At 37.8% G+C, this 24,627-nt stretch overlaps 1 protein-coding gene across 1 annotated transcript in view; it reads right to left on the bottom strand.

Moving 5' to 3' along the window:
- The window catches only part of LOC126761940 (uncharacterized), a 277,755-nt gene that overhangs the window by 166,507 nt on the left and 86,621 nt on the right, over positions 1-24,627 (bottom strand). Inside the window, exon 2 of the mRNA XM_050478375.1 lies at positions 4,207-4,321. The gene's annotated coding sequence lies outside the window, so the exon portion shown is untranslated. The remainder of the gene's footprint in view (positions 1-4,206; positions 4,322-24,627) is intronic.

Below are 24,627 nucleotides of genomic sequence, written 5' to 3'. Positions count from 1 at the left end.
AATATCGGAAGGATCAGTGAAATCCATTTTGAGAGATCAATTGGACCTATGAAAAGTGAAAGCACGATAGGTTCCAAAATCACTAAATTTTTTCGAAAAACGACATTGCATTAACGTCTGTGAAACAATTGTTTCCGACTATCAGGATGTCTTGGAACGTGTTGTTACTGGTGATGAGTTTTGGATCTTTGCTTGTGACACGGAAACATATGATCTATCGGCCAAAGCCAAAAAAAAAACACGTCAAAGTGGGTCCAAATCAAAAAAATCAAGGTTTTGTTGACAGCTTTCATCGCTTATCGAGGTGTGGCGTACTTAAAATTCCTTCTCACCAGACAAACTTTCAACAGGGAATACTGTTTGAGTTTTGTGTCCTTTACGAAAAACTATCATAAAAAGAGGACGGAATTATGGGCCGTTAACTCTTGGCTTTTCACCAAGATAATGCACTGCAGCATAATGCATTTATTCTTCGTGAGTTTTTCGCCAAATTTTCAACGAATATCGTGCCGCAACCACCGCAATCGCTTGACTTAGCTCTATGTGACTTCTGGTTATTCATCAAGCTGACATGACAGCTCCGGTGAAACCGATTTGAGTCAATTGAAGACATTAAACGTGAATCGCTACGCACAGTAAGGCTATGCCCGAAATTGACTTTAATAACTGTTTCGTGGATTTAAAAAAATGTTGTTTCAAGTGTATTTGGACAAAGGGGATTACTTAGAGGGGAACGGCATAGATTTTTAAGAATAAATAAAGTCTTACTATTTTGTGCTCATAATAGTATATCAAAGCGAATACGCCAATAAGGAATAAGAAGATATCAGAGCCAACAGGATAAAGAGAGTAGTCAAATTACGGAAAACATTTATGTCTGTTCATGTATAGACTATATATGTATGTAAATAACGGAATGTACTGGAAACATTTCTGGAACAGTTGAGGTATGTTCAGTGAACATATAATTTTGAATACTCACGTTTATTTAATTCGATAATATAAAGTGTGGATTTCCCTTTCTTTACTTGTTATGCTAGATGTTTTTAGTACGGCAACAAGTAAGTAACGAACAAAGAGCATTGGTCAATTTAGAATACTCTAGAAATCTGCTACTCAACTAGCGATAAGCACATACTTGGCCTTTATATGGCAAAGAATTGTAAAAAAAGACAAACTATTTGTAAAGAAAGGTAAAAAGATGTTAAGTAGCGACCCGATAATCAATTAAGTGTCAATATTCTCATTATTTTACGAAAAAAAACACTTCAAAACTCTATCGTAATTAATAGTGCCAAATCGTCGACATTGAATTCTGAGTGACAAATCCATCGCTCTATAGATGTACATACAAGTTGTATATACCTAAGTTTAAGGCTTTCTAAATTCCAACTAACAATGCGTGTAAATTCTTCCAGAAAAATATCTGCCTAATTTTTCTGGAAGAATTTCAAAAGGTCTTCTAGAAAAATATTCCTTTAATTTTTCTAGAAGAATTTCAACCGATGTCAAAAATTAACTCCAGACGCAAAAAGAGATTATTTCTACCAGAGTTTAAGGCCTTCCAAAGACAATACATTTTCATGGATCAGGTAGCCAGATTTAACAACGCGTCTCTTTGTTAGAACAATAGATTGTTGTCTCTTGTTATACCGAAATCGGCGTGGTGTTCTCTACCTGAGCTAGAGCCTATAAATTGAAAGGATTTCAGGCCCTAGTCATTAGTATTTCATCAGCTTCGAAAGTGCTCTTTTCAAATCGCAAACATGACCATAAAAACTGAAGGAAAGGAAAAAGTGCATTGTTCACTGGAGTCTCGTATTTATTCCTACAGACAATCTCTGAAAAAATTTACTGACAACGCCACCAATTTAATTCAGAACAAGTTGTGCCTTACAAAGCAATTATTTAAACATAATGCTAAGAATGTAGTGTTTATTGATTCGCAACTGGCGAATGAAATCAGGCAAGAAGCGGAATATATGAATAAGCTTAAAATGGAGGTACAACTCCTAAAGGTTAAACAGGCGAAAAAACAGGTAAAGAAACTCAAGAAGAAGAAGCTTACTATCATGGAAAAAGAGAACGCGTGACTAAATGAGCGTCTTATTTCTGACGACGAAACTATATATTTTAGAAGACATTAGTTTTCATGTTACTAGGCTTAAAGTGTTTCAAGGAATTTTATTATTTATTTATTTTTAGAGTTATGAAGATATTATCTATTAAAATTAGTGTATAGACAATACTGCGGAAATAAAAATCGAAACAGTCTAAATTCGAGTATTTTTCTTTAATATTTTATTTAGTATTGTTAAGTTCTCCAGCAGTAGGCCCAGGAAACATGCTGTTTCGACAGGGTCGGACCATTGGTAGAGTGGCATGAGATGAGCAGATTTTGTTGGGCACGTTGCACGCCTTTATTTAGTATATCGGGGTCAATTGTGCGAAAGGATGAGTTGAGACTGGTACAGTATCTAGAACGAAATAGCGCAAAATTTACTCCATTTTAAAGGAAACTCGAGCTCTTCGTCTGCAAAGGGTATTGGTTTGACTCCAAGTACGCCGTTCACTGGGAAGAAGTTGGTGAAGGTGTGAATGGCGGTCATGTTTGTCAAAAGTTTGTTGGGTCCGAAGTTTGATCCACATACTGATACCATCGATTCCTAGCAGGCATCTCAGCGTTAAGGGGGTATTCTGTTCTAGAAATTTCGAAATTTTTTTATATTTTCAAAGTTTAACTATTCAAAAATATGTGTACAAGAGGATTTTTCAAAATTCAAATTACTGACTAATCGAACAAAAGACTTTAGCGGAACTTTAATCGCGTTTTTCTCAAAACCGACTTTTTCGGAACGATACCCACGATTTCTCAGGTTCTACTGCGCCGATTTACTTGAAATTTTTATGGAGTCTAAATCCCCAATTTTTTATTATTATTCCAGAAAAAATTCGAAATAGTCAGAAAAGGATCCAAAAAAACTTTTTTTAGCCGTTGTGAAACGATTTTTTTTCCCACTTTTCCGTAGTTCCGGCCATTGCGGCATTATTCTAAATTAATAATCTTTTTTTTTTTTGGTTTCAGATAACTAGGACGGGTTGAAATCTTGGGTAAAAGGAAACGAATGGAAGTTTTATAGACCTCCACTTTCAGCTCATAATTTTGAAATTTTTGGCACTTTTTCCTTTTTTTCTGTACTGTTCTAAAATTAACAAATAACTAATCAAAAAATTATAGTAAAAATATTATGCCTTTTTTACGACACTTTAGGAAAATGTCTGAAATTCATGCTTCTAGACCAGAATACCCCTATTAAGCAGATAGCTGAATATTTTGCCTTTTAAAAACATGAGAAAAAGACAACTGCTGGACAGGATTATATTATGTTTCTTGACCGCTAGTTTGCTGGCCTTGCTATATAAATATTCAACTGAAGACATCAAAGGTATCCTGTAATCGGCCGGAGTGCAGTATTTCGATATGCTTTTTCGTCTGCAATTCACCACTTCCAGGCCAGATCATATCGGTCCATTGTAGTTTATGACCGACCGGTCATTGTGTCTTGTATGTATTTTCCATGAAAATATTTCTTTTAGCCGGCAATTTTTAGCAAACCATTTTTATTACAAAAAATTTCATTATTTTTGACTGTAGGAATTTTAATCATCGACTGTGATATTAAGATCCAGTCTGTACTCCTTCGTCCAGTTAGTGAATATGGTCGCTATGGCACTACTAGGAGAGTGTCAAGCTTCTTGTAGAGAAGAAACGAGAAATATTAAGCTCATTCTATATATTTATGCCTTCTTGCAAGAGAGTAGACATGAGAAAAGACAAATGTCGAATCGAACACGGTTAACATAACTATTTTTTTATTATTTCTCGACGCAAGAACTCACAACGCGACTAAGCTCAAGTTAGTAACAATAAAAACTTGTGTTGAATTTCTTTAAAGACCATATTCAAAACCCCATGTATACCACAATGAAGGAGTTCGTTTTCTGGCATGACTTGCAAGAATTTTAAGTAAATTGAATATCATCAAGCAACTAATAGTTGCTTTAGTTTTTAAAAGGTTTAACCACCCTGATTTGGTTTCGTCAGTGAGTCAATGTGACCTGCAAGCCCATATGTTGGTTGGTAATATATATCCACATCGTGCGTTAACTTTTGTTCATAATGCGTACTAATTTCCATTCACTTACCTTTCAGTTTTTCAACGCGGCTTTGGCTTCTTTCTCAGCTCACTTTTCGTTTCACTTATTTTTTGTTTCTTGTTTCTTGTAATATCGGGTTATGATGTATGAAACTTATTATTCGCTGCAAAGAGAATGTAAAAATAAATAGATAATGAGTTGAAATCGTGTTATAAAAAAGCAATAATTATATATACTATACTCGTACATATAGGTAGAGAGCTAAAGAGTTAATTTCGTAAACAAGACTTCATGTGCTCTGTGTTATAAATAAATAGTCGCGTATGTCTTTTTGTAAAATATATTTTGTATATTTAATTTTTATAATTTAGACGAAATTAAAAAAATATCAGGTCTGAACAAGCATATACAGATTTTATATTACCAATGTCCAAATTCTTCTTCCTCCTTACTCTTTAGTTGACGGCAATCTGCAATAATAACTCGAACTAACTCCCCCTTTCATTTATTTACGTTGCTGATTTTGAATTCATATGTACTATAAGTAATCATAAAATCCCTCAGTAACAGTTATCGGTGAATATTTTTCTCCAAAAAAGATCTATGAGATGAATATTGCCATTTTTCAAAAAACGAATTTAACATGAGGATTGCTTAGTCTTTTATATCTAAAAGTTGCAGTTCTGCCAACGAAGCTTTTTTACCATCTCTTTTAATAGTAGTCCATCCAAACCAACATCCATGATTGTATATTCGATAATTTTTCAGCTGCGAGACATCTTCATCAGATCTCTGTATTTGATTTTCAGGTTTTTGAAACTTTAAGTGAGCCGCCAAATTCTTTATGTAGAAATTTCGGTCAACTTTCCTGTTCACACTCAGGTATTTACGGCTTTTCTATTCTCCTTTCGGCAAGTACGCCTTGTTATATCCTGAACAGTGTACACTAAATATGCCACGAAGTTTATAACACCCAGAGAAAACGTCAAAGGTCCTATAACATACATACATATATAAATTATCAGTCTGTAGGTTCGTCTGCCTGTATATATGCGAACTAGTTCCCTAGTTTTTGCGATATCGATCTGAAATATTGAGCACGGGTTTTCTCTCCAAGAAACAGCGCATTTGTGGGAATCGACGCTGTTACGAGAAATATTCACGAAAAGGATTCTTGTCCAATGCAGTCGCCGGAGCAACTGTTGTGATCGAACAACTATAATATATGGGTATGATACAAACTGTCAGCTAAAAATCAAGTTCTTTAAGGAATTATTTGTATTTGTGAAGGGTATAAAAATCGTTGTAATTTACGTGAGTACCAGCCGGTGATGGCCTAACCTCACGGTGCATTTAAAAACACATAGATCAATACAATGCGTTGATCAGCGCCCGAAATAATAAATGCCTTTTGCACGTATTTTTTGGTTCTACTTGGTCGGGTGGAAGGGACACCTTTTCCAACTTGGTCGGATTTGAGGCCGATCTAAAACCTCTGGTGTGCTGTGGGTCCGGCATTCGGCCGCTGTGCGACTTCACTCTGAATTGAATTTTCAATTCTACCTGCCATTAGGTTTAAACCACAGCCACCACGAATCTCCCCAAAGGGCCGAACTCAATTAGCAGATTGGAGCGAACTCCAAGGGCCAACTGCTCCCCGTGGTACCAGATTTCAGTCTCCGGTCAGACCTTGTAGCTTTTGCTACTAGCAGTTGAGCACATAACAATCTTAATTACTGGTGACATTTGTCGCTAGAGCTTCAAATGTTTTTTCATTAGAACGAAGCTCATTCAAAGTCTATAATATTATTTTAAGCTGATTCTGACAAAGACTATACTGAAATTTCTAGGCAAGCCAAAATACACAAATAGCGCATATGGATTTTAGCCGCCTCTTACGACAGGCATACCTTATAGCCCTGTCCGCTGGGGGTTGTGAAGGAGTAATTGAACCGGTGTAAATGTTTTATTTTTCTTTGTGTTTGGACTCTCTCGAACAAAAAACAAACTCTATAAGTCACTCATAATTCCCGTCCTGCTATATGGTGCAGAGGCTTGGACGATGTCAACAACTGATGAGTTGACGTTGCGAGTTTTCGAGAGAAAAGTTCTGAGAAAGATGTTCCCTTGCACATTGGCCACGGCGAATATCGCACTCGATGGAACGATGAGCTGTACGATATATATGACGACATTGACATAGTTCAGCGAATTAAAAGACAGCGGTTACGCTGGTTAGGTCATGTTGTCCGGATGGACGAAAGCACTCCAGCTCTGAAAGTATTCGACGCAGTACCCGCCGGGTGAAGCAGAGGAAGAGGAAGGCCTCCACTCTGGAAAATCCAATTGCCGGCACGTAGCGAAAAGAAGAAACGATTGGCGCGCTGTTGTTAACTCGGCTATAATCGCGTAAGCGGTGTCTACGCCAATAAAGAAGAAGTTTGGACTTTATAAACTTCATTATTGTTCGGAGATCTTCCCCGCCAGTACAAGAAGAGCGGAAAATATTGATTAGAGAGTGACGAGTGAGATGCAAGTGGTAATATTTTGTGCTGGCAAGATTCTCTCTTATCGTTGAATTCTTCATATAGCCCTAGAATGGTAAAACCAATTACCAAAAAGTACTAGTAGAAGCTGATATTTGGCTCTTAAATATAATCTTCTGTATCCGGTTAGGCTGCATTGGTAATGATACCTTTGATACCTCATCTAGGAAATGCACGATATTTATATTATAAAATAATTAAAATAAACCAGTTTCATCTAAGTAATTATATATTCAACTACATTTTACTGAAATCGATTTGATATAGCACCTGAAGCGTTTCGGTATGAAATCGTTGGCGCGTTAAAAATCTAACTTTTTCTATTATTTTCTTTAACAAACCGAATTTAATGTTGATTGCCCTTGAAGTGAACAGAAATCGTGATGATTAAATTGACAAGCGTTGTATTTCGTTTATTAATTGACGTTAAGACACGTAATGGCACGAAACGTAAACAGAGTTATGAAGTCACCAAATGCTAAAAGCTAAAACGGGAGCTCAGGCAACTGAGACCATAGGCGACAAATTATATGTTTTAATGGCTTAAAGCTAATCCGGTGGCACTGAGTAATCTTTATCCTAATGCTGGGATTGAAAAAATTTTGACAATAAAAACAACTCTAAACAGCAGCGGTCGATAAAGTAAAAGAGCATTCTTCGGCAGCGAAGTATGAAGCCTATTTTCTGCCGAAGCTAATTTTCGCTGCTCGTTACAAGTTATGCGAAAGCGTGACGAAATCACACAGAGCATAAATAAACGGCATTAGAATTTCCATTGTGCGAGTGACAGAATTTTCACTTCACCCGGCCACTTAGCGCAGAGCGTCGTCGCGTTGACAAGTACACGAACATACAGACGTCAGTTCATAAATTCGGTAAATTGCGAAAGCCAGCAGTGGCAAATGCTAATTGTGTGCGCCCCACTGACACCGAATCGCACGACCCACTTGCGTTCGGCAAATACTTGTAAATTCGTATGTGTGTTGTTGTACAACTACTTAAGACAAACAGACAAATGAAACTATCCAAATAAATAATGGCAAACCGCAAAAAAGAAAACTCACAAAGCGCAACGGGAAAATCAGTGACAAAAGTGGCAGCTAACAAAGTTGCGTTTCAGCATAAAACAACCGTAATGAAAAGCGGAAAATGCCATAAAAATCGAAGTGAATTATCGTCACTTGTGTTTCATCTGCGTGTGGGCTCCAATGACTAACACATACATACCGACTTACTCATATAACACGCGGACCACATTCTGCAAACGCTCATGTGTGACCACAATGTAGCTTTTCCGGTTACGCCAGCTCAGCTGCCGGGAGCGTTCGAAATGCGTTAACTCAACAACCCTCTTACAGGCCAATGTCCACTGGTGACTTAATGTTTGAGAGTGCGAGTTATTAATACGCGCATGCGTAAGTTGCTCAAAAGTAGCTTTGTGGGTGCGAGAACTGGGAAGCTAAACGGGCGCCTGGTTGTGACTGAGTAGTTAGTTAAATGTGTTTCAATAAATGTTTTATGCTCAAGTTCTGTAACCAACAATTTATGATATTGCCTTTAATGAGCGGGTGCCAATGTGTTAGGAAATAGGTGCGGGAAAGCCAAGGCCAACAATTTTAGGCAGAATAATATAAGTTTAATTTCTATTATAATATTAGTTTGATGAGTACTTTAAATTAGATGAGTAACTTCATTTCTTATAGTCACTACATTATTGTTTCATCCGCAAAAACTATTTTAGTTACACCATAAACAGTGTACCAAGTTTGTCCCGAAGTTTTTAACATCCAGAAGGAAGAATTTAAGTGTGCTCTGCCCAATCCACAAAAAGGGAGACCCCTCAATTTGCGCCAACTACCGTGGGCTAAGCCTCCTCAACATCGCATATTGGAATTTATCAGTGTGGGTTTAGACCTGGCAAATCAACAATTGACCAGATATTCACCATGCCAAATCTTGGAAAAGACCCGTGAAAGGAGAATCGACACACACCACCTCTTCGTCGATTTCAAAGTTGTTTTCGACAGCACGAAAAGGAGCTGCCTTTATGCCGCGATGTCTGAATTTGGGATCCCCGCAAAACTAATACGGCTATGTAAACTGACGTTGAGCAACACGAAAAGCTCCATCAGGATCGGGAAGGACCTCTCCAAGCCGTTCGATGCCAAATAAGGCGACTCCCAATCGTGCGACTTCTTCAATCTGCTGCTGGAGAAAATAATTCGAGCTGCAGAACTTAATCGAGCAGGTACAATCCTTTATAAGAGTGTACAGTTGCTGGCGTAAGCCGATGATATTGATATTATTGGCCTCAACACCAGCGCCGTTAGTTTTGCTTTCTCCAGACTGGACAAGGAAGCACAGAAAATGGGTCTGGCAGTGAACGAGGGCAAGACGAAATATCTGCTGTCATCAAACAAACAGTTGTCGCACTCGCGACTTGGCTCGCACGTCACTGTTGACAGTCATAACTTTGAAGTCGTAGATAATTTCGTCTTTCTTGGAACCAGCGTAAACACCACCAACAATGTCAGCCTGGAAATCCAATGCAGAATAACTCTTGCCAACGGGTGCTACTCCATTGCGATCTACACACTTTTACATGCGTTTAAACCAATGCTTGAAGCACTTTTCCCACTTTGATTGAGATATTTCCAAAATATGCGTTTGGAACGCATCAACCGCCTTTTCAGGTGTCGAAGAACGTTAATCTCTTAGTTTATTTTTTACGAGCGGGTATAAAAAGAAATCATTCGGTGCCAAGTCAAGACTTTACCACCCATCAAATCGATATTTTGTGTGCTGAAAAATGCAGTTGTTTCAGTCGATATATGAGAGGATTTTTTTTGTGGCATTTTTGTGGCAAAGAATGATCCGTTTTCGGTGGTTCATTTGATTGATTTTGTGAGAGAACTGGCACAAGAGTGGTTGTAGACCATTTAGAATTTACTGTTTTGTGTTGTTCCAGTATCATGTTCAGTTTTTCCAAACAAAAAAACGCAGGTAACCATTTGCTTGGAAGGGCTTCATGCGCGTATAACTTTTGTTAGATTCTGCTCAGTTGGAAACAGCCACTCAGTCGACTGCTGTTTACTTTCGGGCTTATATGTATAAATTTCCGATTCATCGTCTGTTAAGTTGTCATAGACGTGTTTCGAAACAGCATTATCGTATTTTTTTAACATTTCTCTCGACCAATCGACACGAGTCTTTTTGAGCGATCAACAAAGTGCGCTGTCTTTAAACGTGTTTTTCTCGAAACTGTGGTTTTGAAATTGGTTGGCAAGATTTATCGAGATCTACTGAACTGATCTTTACGAAATTTTACATAGGTCTTTGAGATATAATTCTTGAAGACTTGGATGCAGGATTTATTTTTCGATTACAACTCTTTGAAAAAAAATATCGCGAAATTTTCACTGATTTGTAAGTTTTTTGCAAAAACTCAATTTTTAGTTTGTTTCCTTCGTCTAACTTCTAAGTTAAGTTTTTAACTAAATTACGTATTCTTTCACTTTAGATGATCCTCCAAGGAGTTATCCTCCAATGCGAGCGCATCCTTTTTTCAAGGGGTCACCGGAAATGTCGTCGTAATGGCCGAGTTCAAAATTTTTTTTTCATAAATTTCAGAATTTCTTTGTTAACAGTGTATGTTTGTAATAATAAAAAATTTTAATAAAATTTTTAATTTTTTTTAGGAGAAAAAAATTGTTAAAAAAGGCCGAGGAAAGCCGTGTAACCCTTTAAGAATAGTATCGGGTGATTTTTTAAGCGCTTGATAACTTTTTTTAAAAAAAAAACGCATAAAATTTGCAAAATCTCATCGGTTCTTTATTTGAAACGTTAGATTGGTTCATGACATTTACTTTTTGAAGATAATTTCATTTAAATGTTGACCGCGGCTGCGTCTTAGGTGGTCCATTCGGAAAGTCCAATTTTGGGCAATTTTTTCGAGCATTTCGGCCGGAATAGCCCGAATTTCTTCGGAAATGTTGTCTTCCAAAGCTTGAATAGTTGCTGGCTTATTTCTGTAGACTTTAGACTTGACGTAGCCCCACAAAAAATAGTCTAAAGGCGTTAAACGGTTTTGCATGATCTTGGTGGCCAACTGCCCATGCATCCCGAAAAATGCACTGTTTGGTGTGGTTTGTACGCTGGTGGAATCATTGGACCGTATTTTTTCAAAGATGCTGTTGGATCAACGTTACGTGAATTCTATCGTTCCATGACAAACATTGGCCAAATTGGAAGAACTTATAATTTCAAGATGTACTGTTGCCACACAGCTCGGTTAATCCACGAGGAAAATTCGGAGAACGATTTAATTTAATTTTTGGCCGAGATGAATATTTTAGTTACTGTAAACAATATGTATAACATCTAAAATGTCAAACTTTAGGATAAAGTCGTGAGTATTCCAGATTGAAACACTAGAGAAATTGGCAATTCCCCGAAATATAAAAAAAATCCACTGAATGAGAATTTTTGAAGAGGAATCTACAAAAGTTAAACATGAAGCAATTTATGCTTTTCAAATAAGATATCTAACTTTGAATTTAATAGAGATCTAATTTTTTAAAAAAAAGTTAAAGCTTTTATCAAAATGAGCATAGTAGAAGACCTAAAAGAGCAAGTTCAAGTGTGTCAATCTAATAGCCACAGTCTTCAAGCAAATGGTTTGTTATTTTTCCAACTGGGTTTCCACACCATCAAACGCATACTCACACACCAAACGCAAGCAACCAAACAAATAGAAAAGCAAACGAAACACACTTCTGTCGCTTGTTCTCTTGTGGCATTTCACGTTGTGTTAGGCCAAACTTTGCACAGCCAACGGTCGTTGCGTTATGCGGCTTAGTCGGCTGTGCGCCTGGTCCAGCCAGCGTCTATCTAACAAAAATCCAAACTGGTCCGCATTGTCTATGTGTGCGCATACGTTTTCCTTTCTTTTCAGCTGCGCTCGCAACTGTGTGTGTATGTGTGTGTCTTTGCTATGCATAGTTGTCGAAGTATAAGTAAATGCAGACAAATGGCTATTAACAATGCTAGCTGTTTGTGCTATGAAACGCGTGTTGACACACATACACGCATACAGCTGTATGTAGCTGTCTCAAAGTGAGTTCATAATGTGCATGCATGTGTATATATGTATCAATATGCGGCTATTTATGTGCTTATATAAGTTCTGCCGTCATTCTACCGTCGCTATTTATTAGAGAGCCAACTAAAGTCGCTAGGCCGGTTTTGGCTGCTACAAAAGTTCACAAATGTCCAATTTGACATTTGCTTGCTTAGTGTGCGCCTATCATTGATAGTGTGTGTGTATGTGAAATTTGCACAAAATTCATAAAATATTAAATGACTCAATCGCTGCCCGCAGCATTATTGAATTTCGAGCTTAATTCGGTATTAACTCCGAAATGCACTTGTTGGAGTTGGTTGGCCCACTAAGGCCTAGTAAAACAAATTTTATTAATATTTACGAATTTTCTTAATATAACAGGCCTTGAAGTGGATTACGCGTACACGTAGAACTGCGCACTTGCATAATACTATGCATTAATGGCGACAACGAAATTGATTTATTTGCTAAAATCATTAATTACAGTTAAGTAACTGAAACTCAGAAACCGCGAGTCATCAATTAAGCTGTAGCCTTAGCCTCATCTGGAGCGTCGCGGTGGGCAAAAGCAAAAACATTTTGTAAGCCAGCGTTTCGGCAGCGCGGCGCTTGTCATTGACTCACGCGTTGTCAAACGCCGTCGCTTTGCTTCATTTCAATAATTTGCATACAAAAACAAATATTATAACAATAATATTGCTACTTCTTGCGTTTTTGAGTCTTGTGCTAAAGCGAGCTGGTAGCCGTGTTAGCTGACTGCAGCCAGTCACGTTTGCAAATGCCTGCACTACGCTGCGAGCGTGCAATCGGCAACTGCTAAATATTGTCGAATCGAGTTGACCAACTCGTGAAGGTGTACCAGCTGCCGCGCGGCGTCGCAAGATTAAGTTCAGCTACACAAAAAAGTTGAAGAAGAAAATCAGAAAAAAACACATTTGACCTACATCGGGTTTCTTAAAGTTGATAACTGGCATCGCTCGGCGACTAGCGTTCGCAAATGTTGCTGGCGGCCTCTCCCACACCGCACAATAACAACAAAAACAGCGTACAACAACAAAAACAGCGTATAACAACAAAGGCACCACACAACAACAACAAAAACCCTGCCTATGCTGACCAAAAACTCGGTTGAGCCGACACACTAATTTAGGCTTGGTTTTTCGAGCATTGACGCGGTCTGACGTTGACCGAATACTCTATTATTAATTATAGTTGTGCCGTTTTATTTTAGATTTTTTTAGGTGTGAACTCGCGACTCCGCTGTAACTTTCAACCTCTGCATAACTAGTTTATGCGTATATGTAAATGTTGTGGCTAGTTTGCTTTCAGAGTCAGGTCGATTGATTGGACGCCTACGCGCTGCAATTTTATGATTCACACGCTGCCATGCGCTTTTATATAGCGTCAACTTGCCAGCCATACACACATCATACACATATATACAATCTGCCACCTATACATACACACACACATACATATATATAAGCGGCACAGCCATACAAATATGGAATGTGAATGGTCCAGCGATGCAAATGCACCTAAATGTCCAAACAGCTGTGAAGGTCTTCCACGTTGTGGTGGCATTAAATGAAGCTGAAGTATTTATGAACTTGTTTTGTGATCTTTTCGATCATAAAAACCGTATTGAATGCGTTGTGCGCGCACTTGTGGTGTTGGTGCGCGTGGTTTGTCGCTTAAGTCTTTTGTTTTCATCAAAGACAAGTGCATATATGTATGGCTTCTATATAAACATACACACTTATATGTATAATGGGCCACTCTAATGTGAGTGGGACATGTGGGAATGCAAGTACAAGTGTTTCACCAAAGCAGAGATTCATTTAATGTAGTATAAATTGCTGAAGTTGGAATGCTGTGCGCTGCAAGACGATGTGAGGTTTATGCGGAAGCACAGTTATTTGAGTAATAATAAGTTCAGAAAAATATTTTCAGCTTGAAACCAAAAAATTTGATTTAAATACAAGTGGCAAACATAATCATTGGATTAATTGATGTTTTTGTAACTAAATTTTGTAACAGATTTTTCATCAACTAGCAAGTTTGCCTTATATAAGATATAGAGAGCTTCATAAAATATATAAGCAAATTAAAACAGCACGTTTTAAGCACTCTGTATGTATGATGTCAGTTTTCCAGAAATTAGAAAAAGTTACAGAATGGAAACTCCAGTTTTAGGGGGTTATATACAGTTAGAATTAAATTTTTTTTATATTATTTTCTTAATGTACATATACGTTAGAATCTTTTTCTTCTTTACTGGCGTAGACACCGCTTACGCGATTATATTCGAGTTCCCCCGGCGGGTATAGCGTCGAACACTTTCAGAGCTGGAGAGTTTTCGTCCATTCGGACAACATGACCTCGCCAGCGTAGCCGTTGCCTTTTAATTCGCTGAACTATGTCAATGTCATCGTATATCTCGTACAGCTCATCTTTCCATCGAATGCGATATTCGCCGTTGCCAATGCGCGAAGGACCATAAATCTTTCGCAGAACTTTTCTCTCGAAAACTCTCAACGTCAACTCATCAGTTGATGTCATCGTCCAAGCCTCTGCACCATATAGCTGGACGGGAATTATGAGTGACTAATAGAGTTTGGCTTTTGTTCGTCGAGAGAGGACTTTACTTTTCAATTGCCTACTCAGTCCGAAGTAGCACCTGTTGGCAAGAGTTATCCTGCGTTGGATTTCCAGGCTGACATTGTTGGTGGTGTTTATGCTGGTTCCCAAATATACGAAACTATATACAACTTCAAAGTTATGACTCTCAACAGTGACTTGAGAGCCAAGTCGCGAGTGCGACGACTGTTTGCTTGATGTCAGGAGATATTTCGTCTTGCCCTCGTTCACTGCCAGATCCATTTGCTTTGCTTCCTTTACCAGTCTGGAGAAAGCAGAACTAACGGCGTGGGTGTTGAGGCCAATGATATCAATATCATCGGCATACGCCAGCAGCTGTACACTCTTATGAAAGATTGTACCTGCTCGATTAAGAGTACACACAGAAAATTTCATATTGTTCCGGTGAATATTTTCGAAGTTACACGAAAATTGGATATGCGTTTCAGAGTGCGTGGAAGTGCATCTCATTTATTAAACGAGTTTTTCTCAAAATGATGTTTTAAAAGTCGGTGCCCAATATTACTCGAAAACGGCTAAAGCGATTAGTCTCAAATTGTAACACGAGCTTCTGAAATATATTTTTTAGTAATTAATCTAAGAATTTTTCTCACATATAAATATTTTTTTATAAACAATTTAAGGCTGAAATTTTGATCAAAAATCGCCTTTTTTTGAGAAACTGCCATTTGATTAAAAAATTTTATTTTTCTTATTCCTTCAATTTTCTTTACTGGATTTAACATTACTTTATCGAAGTCTGTTTGGTTTCTTAATTTCAGAGGATCGAGTTCAGAGATATAGTGGTCACGTAAAACGTCTTTTTTGAAAGGAGCTCCCGCAGATCAACTGTAGTTGCTTTCCAAATAAATACTTTTACTAAACTGACTAAACTGAGATCAATAAATTTAAAAGTGTTTTCTGTAAAAATTCTGGGTAACTCACTTTTTCGGCTTTCTAAATGTATAAAACCCCTTAAGAACTCTGTGTGTATTTTGGTCTTTTGCTTTCCCTCAAATTATAAAATGTGAAGGATTGGAAACTTCAGTTTTAGGAAAAAAAGATTCAGAGCATTTTCGAATTCAATTATACCCCAGATAAAAATGACTAAAATGCAAAAATAAATGTTTTTTTTATTGGATGAATAATTACACCCTTTCAGCATTAGGATTTATCTATGTAGCAATGCTGATTATTTTAATGCCGAAAGTAGGTTGAGAGAGAAATAATGCAATAAAATGTAAAAATATAGCAAGCAGACTAACAAGTTCACGTCGATTTAACGAATAATATTTTTTTGATGAAATCCGGTTTTTTATTCAATATAACAGGTTAATTGAAAAGTATACAGTCTAGTATACTAAAATATTTTTTTTTCAAATTTAATTTCCTTTTATTCAACATAGTTATAGTATAGTATAGCGACCCTTCTACTATTCCATCCCATTTTTGTTGTACGATTGTGCCTTTGCTTCAGAACCCGAAGAAAATTTCTTACCAGCGAGCATATTCTTCAGAACTGAGAACAGGAAGTAGTCGCCGGGGAGCAGATCTGGAAAATACGGTGGCTACGGAACCAATTCGAATCCCATTTCAAGGATTTTTGTCATCATTTTCATTGACTTGTGAAACTTTTTTTTTTGGTGCGGCCGTTTTTGGCGACTTTGTCCTTCAAATGGGCAAATAACGTTATGTAACAGACGCTTTTGGTGGTCCTTCCTTTTCAAGGTAGTCACTAGAATTATTCCATGCGCACCGCAAAATACAGACGCCATAACCTTGCCAGCCAACTGTTGTATATTTTCTCGATTTGAAGTGGGTTCTTCGTGTTCGGAGTGAAATGATGCAGACATGTTTCATGCATTGTCACATATCGACTCAAAAATTTGGGCTTATTACGTTTGCGCATTTGTACATGCTGCTCCGAATCATCAACTCGTCGTTGTTTTTGGTCAAAAGTGAGCTCATGTAAATTTAATTCTAGTCTGTATGTCAGGCCGAAGGAAGGTTTATCGATGGTATAAACATGCCCATTATAGTCATTCTCCAACATTTATGTAACATCTTTTGCATCATAATAGGTCTAAGTGCCGGTGATTACCACTTCATTGCCACTAAATGTCTATCCAGCGAGCATTCTTTTGATCAATAGAGTTCGGTGCTTACGCAAATAGTTTTGACAAGCTTCTCATTAATTTGTCACTCGTTGAACCGGTCATTTAAGAGGCGTGCACAAAGTTTTCAAATATCCATACATATATTCCTGAACGATATTGTAACTCTCTTATATTTTCAAATTTATTTCAATTTATTTTTCAAATTCAACATTCCAATATATTTGGGTCGAACTACAAAATATCTATATGTATATAATACAATGTGCGTATTTTCAGCCAAGCTGGTATTACAAGATATCTTGTCAAACAAAGTCTTCTATACAAGGGCTTAAGTCCGATCGTTCAGTTTGTATGGCAGCTATATGCTATTGTGATCCCATAACAGTGGTTCCTACAAATGAGCAATTTATTTGAGAGAAAAATATATGTGCAAAATTTCAGTTCGATATCTAGAAAAACTGAGCAAAGAGTTCACGTTGACAGGCTGAACTGTTTAGCTGAGCTCGACTCACCTTATCATGCTGATTATTTATAAAAATGTATATATTTTATTCGTAGTTTCCTTCTGGTAAACTTAATATACCTTCCTAAGGGTATAAAAAACATGCATGCTGCTTATAAAATAAGTTAACGGTTAACACATAAGATACAAGTCATATCTCGCGTCCCTATGAGCTCAGTACAAAAGTCTGGAAATTATACTGAAAATTTCACATCAGCAAAAATGTCTTCAGAATGTGTGATAAAAGAAATATAGCATACTTTCTAGGGAGGCTTTCGCTTCAACTTTACATCTCAAAATCATCTAAAAACAGGACTTCCCTCTCTGAATCTGCTACCAAGTACATAGCATGTGGGTAGCGGATTTAATCACGAGGATGAGGACGCTACTTTCATCAACTATTACTGGTGACGAAACGCGGGTTCATGAATCTGACGTCGAAACTGTCCAACAGTCTAGGGAATAGCGCTTCGAAAATGAGTCAAAATCAGAATTCGCTGAAGGCATTAAGGGCATTGAAGGCTATCTCAGCCAAGACTTATAACAAGCATATGGAAATTGGATTAAGCGTTGGCATGCTTTTATTAGCTTGATAGCAGCTTATTTGTTCTTTTTTGTAATAAAATATAGTTTTTTTTATCAATTCAGTATCTATTTGAAGACGATTATTGATCAGCTGTTATACAAAAAATTGTAAGTATATACCAAGCACAAAACAAATTGTTGCATCCACCTATATTTATTGCAATGTTGTCGATCTTGCTATCAAGAATTTTTCGTCTTTCTCATAAATTCCCTCAATACTAACTTTTGATAGCATATAATACCGTTAAATCATGAACTTTTAGTGCGTTTGCTTTTGTGCACAGTCATTTCCTTCTATTTAGCACACAGCAAACATGAAGCAGAAAAAATCTAAAATGCTGACGCTGACCAAAATGCAATCGGCTCTTGTGTCATTTAACCTTTCAGTTTGCCGAGTTATTTAGAGCTTTCATTGGCTTTTTGCCCACATTTTCATTTTATTTTCCTCCGCTGCTGCATTGTGTTTCATATTTTGATTGCCATTCATTTTGAGTCTATTCTATTTACTGTTGCTTTGAGTTAACTGTTGCTTGCATTCAATATCCGTTATGCCATTCAACTATTCGTCAAAGCTGCTCGTCGCACGCCGCCAGTTCCTCAGTGACTTGAAAGCTGCGGCATGTTTCTAATATTTTCTCAAGTTTTTACTGTTTCTTGTCTACTTTTTCAATGCTTTCTTTCGCGCTCTTCTCTCTATTGACTTGTTATTATTATATTTTCCATTATTTAATTTATTTTTTTCTTGTAAAAAATATAAAAAAAATCGTACAAGGTAATTGATGATGTTTGAAAACTTCTAAACTTTAGTCCATTCTCCCCGCAGTCATATTTTATTTTTTATTTTTTTTGAACTATTTAATGTTGCTTGTAGCGCGCTGCATTAATATGGTCTTAATGGAGTTTTCAAAGTTTCTGGATTTTCTAAGCCAATTATTGCTTTGTCTAAAGAAATGCACCGTTGCACGTTTGCCGCGCTTGTGGTCCATTAATTTGGCGAGAAACAAAAGATGTTAGCAACGCTCGCCCCGTACCCACCTTACCTCACCTCACACTGTTGAAAGCACTCAATTGCTAGACATTTTCTTAATGCACTGATAATGACTTTTAATAAACACTTTTGGGTAGTAAACCAAAGGCAATAACAGCTTTAGTATGTGCGCGCCGAGTGCTTGGCACCGTTAGTTGGGCGCGCACAGCAAAAAAATAACAACAATGCCAGAATTCATTAAACACGCTTGCATACTATAAATCATTCTTGAGGTCATCACTCTGCGCCGACGCAAAAAAGTGCTCAAAATAATCGAAATAATTTTGTAAATTAAAATCACAATTATGAGCGAGTGCGCGGTGCATTGTGTGCAATTAAAGTAACAGCGTTGTGAATTGTGAATTGATTTTGCTTAATGAATTTCGAAAGCAGTCATTTTGTTGAGTTGTTAATTTGTGATATCGGATTTCTTTCTATATATACAAATATACATATATGTGTGTGTACATAAGGTAAAAGCGCAAATAAGCATATTTTGCTATGCATTTGCATGCTGCCACTGTATTCCCATAGACTTTTGTATGAATATGCCGCCGTTATGTGCATTGCTTGAGCTGAGGTGGGTCTCGGTGGCTTTATCATTGTTTTATTTCAATTATCAAACTCCTTCATTTCGTTTTATTTGCATTGCAATGCACTTTAACTTTCCCTTCTTCGCTTATGGTGACAATCAGTCGTCATTTACACCTTTTTGCTGGGCGCAACTAATTTCTACACCAACTGACTACCCATCAAACCAAATTGATAGCTCGAAAAATATTATATGACAGACAGGTTGGACAGAAGATTTATGCTATGCTCCCGAAACATTTTTCGGTTGAGTTAAGTGGATTGGAGCTGTCAAAGTGACCTTCAAAAATAAAACTGTTCAAAGTTATCGTATTTTTTAGCTCCATAACGTCTTTTTGAAGTATTGAGTCGTGTTCTTTGCAATGTGAGTAACGTTTGTTGGTTGGGTTCAAAACATTTCCATTTCACTTAAACAATTGCATGTGTATATGTTTGCTATATTGTGGGGAATGATATGAAGTTATAGGCGTATATATATAACTACATAAGTGCATATGCCTTTGCATGCATAATTATTTTTACTTTTTTACATTTGTTTACAATTCACGAAGAGTGAAATGTCACACAGTTTACGTGACTTCGATTTGCTGACATAGTTTTTTTTCCCTTTCTTGATGCATTTGTTCGCATAATAATGACAATGTAAGCGACCGCCGTCAAAACATGATAAATACATGAAAAAACCTTAACTTTGATAGCAGCACAGCGAGAATACCCTTCACAAATAGCATAATTCCCAAATAAGAACTTATTTTTGTTCGTTCAGATTGGCATGGCAGTTATATGCTATAGTTCTCCAACCTGGAAAATTTCTGCAGTGATTATACTGTTGCCTTAAAAAATAAATCAAACCAAATTTCGTGAAGATTTTTCGACAAATAAAGAAGTTTTTCACATGAAGTCTTGGATTTGATCGGTCAGTTGGTATGGCAGCTGCATACTATAGTAGTCTGATCTAAACAATTTGTTCAGAAACCAAAAGAAATTCTTCAGGAAAAATGTATACCAAATTTCGTGTAAATACCTTGACAAATAAAGGAGTTTTCTGTACAAGGACTTGAGATTGATCGTTGCGTTTATATGTCAGCTATATACCAAGCGGTCCGATATAGGCGTTGCCCACGAATGAGCAACTTCTTGGGGAGGAAAGAACGTTTGTAAAATTTCAAACCGTTATGCCAAAAACTGAGAGACTAATCACATACAAAAAATAAGGTGACATTTGAATTTAAACTGCGCGCGTAGAAGGATTTGGAGAATTATTTTTTTTTAGGTTGGTAGTACTGTCAGTCACATTTATGTCAAATTTCATGTCAAAATATTCATTAGTGTTTGAGATACGTGTCGTTTTGTGAGCTGCTAAAAGTGAGTTTTTCGTTTTTTTGCGATGTCGAAATTTGTAGAGCAAAGAATTTGCATTAAATTTTGTTTACGGAATCAATTTTCTGCTGCGGATACGTTGACGATGGTGCAGAAAGCCTTTGGTGATGAGGCTATGTCTAAAAAAACAAAGGGTATAGTGAGTTCCAAGCCGGCCGTGAACGTGTCGAAGACGAAGAGCGTCCAGGGCGACCATCAACCTCAACCGACGAAGCTTACGTTCAACAAATCAAAGATTTGGTGTTGAAAAGCCATCGATTAACAATTAGAGACCTTGCTGATGAAGTTGGCATATCGAAAGGCTCAGCCAATACCATTTTGAAGGATATTTTGGGCCTCAAGCGCGTCAAATATCGACTGGTACCGAAAACATTGAATTTTTTGGAAAAAAGGCGTCGCGTGGAAGTGTGTGAAACGATGCTTTCCGACTACCAGGGTGTCATGAAACGCATTATAACTGGCGATGAGACTTGGATCTATGCTTACGACCCCGAAACAACCGATCAATCGAGCGAATATCGTGTCAAAAGAGAGCCGAGACCAAAAAAATCGCGCCAAAGTCGCTCAAAAATCAAGGTCATGTTGACTGTTTTCTTTGATTATCGTGGTGTTATGCATTATTAATTCCTTCCAACCGATCAAACAGTCAACAAGGAATATTATTTGAACGTTATGCGTCGTTTGCGTAACGCTATCCGCCTAAAAAGGCCGGAATTGTGGAGAGACAATTCTTGGTTTTTACACCACGATAATGCACCATCCCATACTGCCCTCGTAATTCGTGATCATTTCGCCGAAAACTCAACCCATATCGTTCCGCAACCACCGTATTCACCTGATCTGGCGCCGTGCGACTTCTGGCTGTTCACCAAGCTCAAAAGACCGCTCCGGGGACACCGTTTTTATACGATAGAGGAGATTCAAGCCGCAGCGAAGACGGAACTGAAGGCCATCCCGGAAAGTGACTACAACCAGTGTTTCGAAGATTGGAAAATCCGTTGGCATAAGTGCATTGCATCGGGAGGGGATTACTTTGAAGGGGATGCAATTGATTTGGAAGAATAAATAAAGAATTTTCAAAATAAATACAATGTCACCTTATTTTTTAGGCACATTAGTATATACGACGGAAATCACATATCTACTCAGCTCGCCACGCTGCCACTCGCACCTAATATACCCTGTTCAGAGTATAATTACAATGCAGTTACTAGAAACATTATGTATGCGGTTGTAATTGCTTGAATGAAAGTAACGATAGTTAGTCTGAAAAACTTTGTTGTACTTAAGGCCGTTTCTCAGACAACGTCTGAAATTATCGTCACATCTTTTCATATTGCATATTGATTTTTTCGAAGTTAGTCTTCAAAATCTAAACATCTACTTTCAAATTTCGAAATAAAAAATGTGCACATAATCTAACTTTCAGTTGGGGTATAACATCTTTCGGTCAAACTTACTTGAGAGTGCTATAGGAGTTCAAAGTTGGATCTTCGAATAATACTAAAATCTTAAAACATGTTACACTTTGTTAAAACGGCAGTACAGGTTCAGATATGGACACCATGTTCTTTATTTAAATACATCCTTTCATACGCGCCTCTTCTCGTCTGTACACGAGTACTATGAAATTACTGGAAATTGTAAACAATCGTTTCTCAGAAGATTTATTAATTTTGGCGAGTCCGCAATTCTTTTTAGGGTCTTCCTCTTCTTTACTGGCGTAGACCCCGTTTATGCGATTATAGCCGAGTTAACAACAGCGCGACAGTCGTTTCTTCTTTTCGCTACGTGGCGCCAATTGGATATTCTAAGCGTAGCCAGGTCCTTCTCCACCTGGTCCTTCCAACGGAGTGGATGTCTTCCTCTTCCTCTGCTTCCCCCGGCGGGTACTGCGTCGAATACTTTCAGAGCTGGAGTGTTTTCGTCCATTCGTACAACATGACCTAGCCAGCGTAGCCGCTGTCTTTTAATTCGCTGAACTCTGTCAATGTCGTCGTATATCTCGTACAGCTCATCGTTCCATCGAATGCGGTATTCGCCACAGCCAACGGAATAGCACGACGGGAATTATGATCGACTTATTTTGTTCGTCAAGAGAGGACTTTACTTTTCAATTGTCTACTCAGTCCGAAGTAGCACCTGTTGGCAAGAGTTATCCTGCTTTGGATTTCCAGGCTGACATTGTTGGTGGTGTTTATGCTGGTTCCCAAATATACGAAACTATCTACAATTTCAAAGTTATGACTGTCAACAGTGACGTCAGAGTTCGACGACTGTTTGTTTGATGACAGGAGATATTTCGTCTTGCCCTTCTTCACTGCAAACTTTGCTTCCTTGTCTAGTCTGGAGAAAGTAGAACTAATGGCGCGGGTGTTGAGGCCGATGATATCAATATCATTATAGACATAACGATTATATGGAAAGCTCCTAAACTGTACAATGACTCAATAACTAATTATGGTACAGGCATTAAATCTGACACCTCATATGGCATAAAGAGTTGTTTATATATATGAAAATATCAGTTGCTTAAAAATCCATCATCCATCATAATCAGTTTAGTAAGGTAGGTCATTTCTATGAAATATATATATATGTACTTATAAATAAGTCAGACATAAAAATCACTTCACAATTTTAAGGTATGCGCTGATAAGTGCAATGAAATGGCGTCAAACGCATATGAAGACAAAGAGAAGCACTCCATGCATGTTCAGCATTTGTTTGTGCAATTCAACAATTAAAATGTATAAAATGTTAAATGCAATGTTTTGTCTGCATATGTGCAATTGTCCAGTTGTTTATTACGACGAATTAAATATGTCTGCGCATGCTCGGCCGCATTTAACTAGTTGTACATATGCGCGCAGGCGTGTGCGTGTGTGCTCAGTGTTTGTGTACAAACAATTCAAGTTAAACAATTATGAGGCCGATAATATAACCAACTCCAGGCAGCTAAGACCAAAAGCTTTTATTTTTGCTTTTTTATACAACAGCAACAACAGGAGACATCATAACAACAGTCATCTTGAATGTATGTTGCTTTTCACTGCCTGCGCCAAGACACGCCACGCATTTGTTGTTACTTTATTATTGTTTTAATGACCAACTGCGTTAATGTGAGCAATGTTTTTGCCATTACAGAGCGAGCGATGGCAAGAAAGTTAACAACGCGTCGACACGCACTCGCTGACAGCGGCGGACAGCAGCTGGTTACCAGCGTGGCCGCTGAGTCAACAAAAAAGTGATGGACGAAAGACGAAACAAAACAAACAAACAAAATTTACAATAAATAAAAATAAATTAAATTAACAGCAGAAATTTGAAAAATTAACCAAAGCGAAAATAAAAGTTACAACAACAACGAGAAACGCCCACGAGCCGAGATGCGCGCACGCGCTTTCTAAGCAACAACAAAAAACGTTTAAAATCAACAAAAACACTGCGAGTGCTGACAAGTTCTCCGTTGACGTGCCTTGTTTGAGCATTTCTAGCGCGTCAACACACACAAACAAAAAGAAGAACACACTTACAAACACACATACGCAAGTAGGCTTTACAACGCCTTCCATATTTGACAAACTTCAGCGCATTGTTGCTGTCCGTTGGGCCAAAGCGCGCCGCCTGACGTTCGCTCTAATCACGAACGTAAACGGTAGCTCATTAACGGACGCCCACTTTGGGCAAGCAAGCTTTTACGCACCAAACCGCATAGTTACATGGAAACACAGGTACACACGAGTGTCTAACTGTATGTAGACAACAGTATGTAGACAGCTGTGTCAGCTCCAAAATACCCATACGCGTATGCCCACTCTGCGTCGCGGCGTGCTTGTGGCACTCAAGCGTATTCACATGCCACATTTGTACATATGCACGTGTGTGTACATGTCTGCGCGTATGGCGAAGTGCCTGCATTTGTCTGCCTGGCTATCAAGACGCAAGCCAGCCAGCAA

The sequence above is a fragment of the Bactrocera neohumeralis genome, chromosome 6 (genome assembly GCF_024586455.1).
Source record: "Bactrocera neohumeralis isolate Rockhampton chromosome 6, APGP_CSIRO_Bneo_wtdbg2-racon-allhic-juicebox.fasta_v2, whole genome shotgun sequence".
In the NCBI taxonomy this organism is placed as follows: Eukaryota; Metazoa; Arthropoda; class Insecta; order Diptera; family Tephritidae; genus Bactrocera; species Bactrocera neohumeralis.
The sequence above is the reverse complement of the archived record's forward strand: the minus strand, read 5'-3'. Positions and strand labels throughout refer to the sequence as shown.